The sequence below is a fragment of the Arachis ipaensis genome, chromosome B04 (assembly GCF_000816755.2).
Source record: "Arachis ipaensis cultivar K30076 chromosome B04, Araip1.1, whole genome shotgun sequence".
Lineage (NCBI taxonomy): Eukaryota > Viridiplantae > Streptophyta > Magnoliopsida > Fabales > Fabaceae > Arachis > Arachis ipaensis.
Genome location: NC_029788.2, coordinates 112,836,054 through 112,842,541, shown reverse-complemented (window position 1 = coordinate 112,842,541; position 6,488 = coordinate 112,836,054).

Sequence of the window (6,488 nt, the reverse complement as noted above, 5' to 3'; positions counted from 1 at the left end):
GTAGTAAAGGAGCTTGTCTCGCTCTCAGGTGGCGGTTCAGATTCGCCCTCAGATGAGACTGGTGAATCGATAACAATCACTTCACCACCTTCAGAGGCTAACCGACGTCGAGCTCGCCTAATACGTGAAAGAGTTCTCTCAATTTCAGGATCAAAAGCGGCTAAGCTCGGATCAGGTAATGAACGCATCATTCAATGAGAAAGACATATAGCTCATGGTAACAAAATAAAAATAAAATATGCAAATAAAATAAAATATGTACACTAATTAATAATCTAGCACACTATTGCAACTCCCCGGCAACGGCGCCAAAAATTGGTGCGTGGCAAAAGTTAGACCAATTAAGAGAATCTTAATAAGAGAAATGCGTTGCAAGTATAGCCCTTAACCAGCTAAAGTCTGCCTCACCAATTTAAAAAGGGTTGTCACAAATTTTAGAATTGAAAATACTGTGTCTCCTTTTAATCAACCCCCATGTCAAGTAGAAAATCTACTCCATTGACATGGAATTAATACTCATAAAAATATAAGAAGACATAATAAATTAAATTAAAATATAAAATTAAAATTAATTAAGAGTAAAAGTAACTCTATATATTAATAAATTCAAAATGCAACATACTTAATTGAATAGGGTCAATGATCAACTGAAAGGAGTAAATGAATAAGGAAACAAACTAAAGTAATGTCTTCACGGAGGTAATGACTCTTCAGCATTCAAAATCCAAAGCAAAAGCAAAAACTATCAATGTAAAACTAATCTAGCTTCAGATCTAAAACTAAGAGTAATCCTAATAACAATGTATCTGAATGTATGTGGATGCATGTTGAGTCTCTGCACGTTCCCTAGCTTTAGTATGTGTTTCTAGGCCAAAAAATGGGTCAAAATGCGGCCTGAAATTGCCCCAGCGTATTCTGTTATTTTTGCAGATCGCGCAGGTCACGCGTACGCGTCGTCTACACGTTCGCGTCATTCAGCAATTTTTCTTGTCACGCGTTCGCGTCATCCACGCATTCGCATCATTCGTGCAGATTCCACTCCACGCGTTAGCGTCAGGCACGCATTCGCGTCGCTGCGATTTCTTCATTTTGCGCGCTCGCGTGAGCCATGCGCTCGCGTCAGTGTTCGCTGGCCATCTCCTTAGTTTCTTGTGTTCCTTCCATTTTTGCAAGCTTCCTCTCCATTCTCTAAGCCATTTCTGCCCTATGAAGCCTGAAACACTTAACACACGGATCACGACATCGAATGGGATAAAGGAGAGTTAAAATGTACTAATTAAAGGTTCCTAAGAAGCAAGTTTTCAACCATAAACAATACTAGGAAATAATTATAAAATTCATACAATCTATATGAATAAGTGGGTAAAGACTTGATAAAACCACTCAATTAAACACAATATAAATCATAAAATAATGGTTTATCAATCATTCAAGATCAATCTCATAATCATTATCATTCTCATCGTCAATCTCATAATCGTCATCATTCTCATTATCAATATCATAATTATCATCATTCTCATTATCAATATCATAATCATCATCATTCTCACTTTACATCTTGTTCATTTCTCTCAATTATTACTAACTCAACTCTTTGGGCTTTATCCCTAACTCTTCCATCCTCAATTCCACCAACCCTAGACTCATATCAAAGTTTATAAAGGTTTAGGAGGCCAAAAGAATGGTTAAAAATCATAAAAACACTTTTATTCCAAATTCTGGAAAGTGTGCGTATGCATGCATGTAGGGTACATACGCACAAGCTGAAAATCTGGGTGTCCGCATACGCATGCAAAAGGTCCGCATATGCATACACCGATTTTAGACCATGTCACGTACGCAAGCAGTGTCCGCATACGCAAAGACACTTGGCAGAGGTGAATGTCCGCGTACGCATGTCAAAAGTCGCGTACGCATGCATATCAGAAAATAGAAAATCTGATATGCTGTAGAAATTAATTTTTTAGTCTAATTTTCAAAACCTCATAACTTTTTCCACAAAATCCCTTTTTCAACCATTCTTAAACCGTTGGAAAGATCGTTAACTAAACTTTTATAAAAATCTAATTTTGAAGAATTTCCAACTTCGATGACCGAATTATGGACTGCCAAAGTTAGTCAAAAATCAGTTTTTACCTAAAAACAAAAATCACTAATTTTTCCAAGGTTCACAAGCCAAATTCATTTTTATCTATTAAATTGACCCCAAACCAACAAAATTCACCAATTTACACTCAACCAAATTCAAACCTACCATATCTATACAATTTTCACCCAAAACCATCAAATTTCACACCTCAATTCCTCAATTCTCATTACTCAACAATCATACTAATTATTCACACATTCAATATCTAAAATCCATTCAATCTCATATATCATCATACCATACAAACACCACTTACCTTCCTTACCTCTTTCCAGCCTTCGACCCAAGATTCACGGCCACCGGCCTAATTCATACAACACACCAAATATGCAAAATCACACAATACATATTCAAATCATTATTCTCTACAACATGTCATCTATACACATCAATTCCAACTAAACACACAATTCAAACTTAATCCTAGGGGCATTTAACCTAGAAATTCTCATCACACCACACGGTACTTAAATGAAACTTAAACCGTACCTCTTGGAAGTGAAATTTAAGCTCTCACTTGGGAGTCTCCACCAAAACTCAGCTCCAAGCTCCACCAAACACTTTCACAAGCAAGATTCAAGTTCCAAAAGTGTACCCAATACTCTAATACACACATTACATACATACATCAACTTAGGGCTCACAAAATCTCATAAATTACAAGGGTCAGAGGGTTTCTTACCTTAACCCACAAAATTTTTTTATAAAACTCACCAATGACTCATACTAGAGCACTTCTAAACAACCTAAATCACAAGATTTTCTCAAAACCCACAACCAAATTTGAATTTAAAGGGAAAATGAAAAATGGGAAGAAGATAGAAAAATACTCACCATAATACCTAAATAGAATTGAAGAGGGTGAAGAGAGTGATGCGTGGCCATAAATGGCTCGTCAGTTGGAGCACCAGAGAGAAAGTTATGGTAGTTTGAAGTTTCAAGGAGGCTAGGGTTTTCTCTTCTTCCCTCTCCTCTCTATTTTTGGATCTCTCACACAAATGGGAGAGTATGGTGACTGAAAATGTATTTAATGATGTTATATATATGTGGGCTTGGGTCCACTTGGGTTCGGTTCACTCGGTTTAGTCCATTGACACAATTTTAGACCAAAACCTCTAAGATTAGCGTTTTAATGTGCGATTTAATTATTCTTTACCACCTCAACAACAAATATTTAACTTTCTAACATTTCTCACTCATAATTAATTTTTTCAACTGCAGTACTGGACAGATCTCAGCCGGTACTGACAGTCAAATTTTCACTGCGCGTTTTTACACAAAAAACTATGTTTTCCGACTTAGAAAAATTCACCGAGTCCAAATATCATATTTAAATTATCATATTCCTATTGCTAAATTTTCTACCAATATTTGCTCATATTTAATTTATTATTTAATTAATTACAGTTTAATCAAATTTTACACGAACTATTCGGCTCGATACTCTGTAGGATTTGAAGAATCTGATATTGATAAAGATGGGGGTTTAACATTGGAAGGAGGTTACTAGAATTGGATACAGGTTCTTCGCCCCTTTGGCAAGCCGAGGCTTCAAGTTCAAGCTTTTTTGGATTGTAGGCGATGAACAGTCCGTACAAAATTTGAGGCACATGAGAGAATCTTAGCACACCAAATCATGGAGCTATATGTCAAGGTAGTTGATATTGGCGTTGGTAGAGCTAGCCTATCTATATTTGCATCTTGGGGACACCAATTGCTGCATCTCCATTGCATTATGCTACACCAGTTGATCACATGGATGAGGACTCTGAGTCAAATGAGAAATATATTGCTAATATCTAGGCGATCTTTGAGGAGGATGAGTTTGTAACGGAAAATTTGTTGGGACGGATATTTCTCTTACCTGCACAGATTGTTGTGTCTGATCTATCCAGTGTGCTTAGCCATTATTACACTCTGTCTGAGTCATGTCATCCTAATGAAAAACTCTCCTTGCTTCCCTTCGGCTGCTACGGTGGCATGACTCCCAATAGCTCTGCCACCCAATCCCATGTTGGCCGCTGATGGTGCGTCTAGAAATCCTGCAGGCAACCATCGACTAGGTCTCCATCCGTACGCAACCCAAGATGATATACCACATCTTGGAGTGTGATGATACACTCACCTCATAGTAGGTGGAATGTGCGTGTGTGTCTTCGAATGCTATCTCTCTACAAATACGAATACCAAGGTGTTATCGAAACAGAAGTTCCTATCCTTACTGCACACTCAAATCCAACCTCCCTAAGGTACGACAACAGAATATTCGAAAGTGTCATAGTGTGAAAAATCCATCTATGATGAAGCACCCTCAGCTGCAAACATAAGAAATAATTAATGAAAACCAATACTAATGCTACCAATGAACTACACTACGAGTTTTTGGAACAAATAACATAAAATATGAAATAAAATATTATAAAAATATTCTAACTAACGATTTCATTTCTTTTAAAAAAATAAAATACACAAAAAATACTAAAAATACAAAAAAATGTATCCTATCTAACCATTTTGATGTTTTCAAAATAAATAAAATATATTTTTTCAAATAATATTTTATCATGTCACAAAATATCTAATTAATTCAAAACCAGTCTAATAACATAATATAAATTAAATATATAAACTAAATTACAATCAATATTATCTAACCTAAATTAACAAAACCTATCTAATAACAATAATATTGAAATAATCAACTAATCCGGTTATCAATTTTACGGTCGAGCGCTCCGGCAATATATGTGATTGCACTCGACTGATTGATATCCACATCACGTGCACAAACTTGCGTTATCGTCAATGGACTAAAATCCAACGAGAAAAATAAACGACACGGAATTTCTCCCAAAAAAAAAAGTTGAGAAAGTTTTGAAAATATGAAAAATGAACGCATCATGGACAAATATCTCGTTCATATATATATATAGTTACACAAATATATCGTTCTTGTCATAGACAAATTATTTATAAACATATCTCGTCTCTAACATAAATAAAATACATTAAGAAGAATAGCAACGTCAGTGTCTTATTTCGTCTGTAGACTAGATACGTTACTATCATTTTTAATAGATCTCGTTTATACTAATGACGAGATATGTTTATAAAAAATTCATCCATGCTAAGGAGAAGATAAGTCATGTATTGTATAAATATAAATATCCTAACGCGTATCTATAAGTGTATTTATAATATGGGTTTAGCTATATTTTAAAAAAAAATATAAAATTTGACCCAAAAAAAAGTCTTTATTTAAATAAAGGTGCGACTTGATTATCTGCCCCAAGTTGCATCCCACATTCATTCCATGTTTCCTTAGTCCTAAATTTTTCTTGTTGATTTCCTTCGTTAATTAATGATGAAACAAGGTTAATGAAATGTCAAATTTTACTGCTTGGTGGTATCTGTCTACTTTTTGGACAACGTTTTTCCCATAGTGGTGGAATGGAACTAGTCAACGCAACTACTTTGTGCTCCTAAGATTTGACCTGTCCAAATTAAAACTAACCATACTTGAGTGGATGCACAAGCTTTGTTTACACACTTTTCTTTTTTCTTTTTAGTCTCCCAATAATTGTGGAAGGTCTATTGTTAGTTGGAATAATCGTTTTCCCACTCAAACTTCTTCTTCCCTTTTCTAACCTAGCCCAATGCTTTTTTTTTTCTTTTCCCTCTTAATTACCAATATAACCTCTCTCAAACATTTTTATGTATGCACCTTATTATATGTTGGTCAATTCATTTTTAATTATCCTTATATTGATAATTAAAATTACATATATGTTGTTCCTATCCAAGTTTTTCATTTAATATATGATGACTGGAATAAAATAATTACTATATTAAAAACATATTTTTCAAGTAAAAGAAAATTGAATATTTTCTTAACAAGGACTTAAAAATATAGTTTATGATTTTTTTTTTTCAAAAAAATAAGCAAGGAAACATTTTTAGTGAAAAAATGGGAATTATATTAATAGTATTGACCCGAATTTAAGGTAATACAAAAAAAAAAAGTCACCTAATATTTTTCGTTTTAAAATGATCATATTAATAGTGTGAAAAAAAAGAGAGATCTGAATCAATACTTCAATAATTTTTATAGAGGACCAACCAAAAATGTAGTTGTATCTTCACTCTTTTCTTTTTCTTTTACTCTTTTTAATACTTTACGAGCACACTTGATTGTAAATTATTTTAGATTAGCAAAATATTTATTTGTTCGGATATATGGATGATGGGTCTTTTCTAATTAAACATAAAGAAAAATTAGTGGTTTACTTTAAAATAACTATATTACGTTTATACAAAAAACTAGTCAGTAAATTAA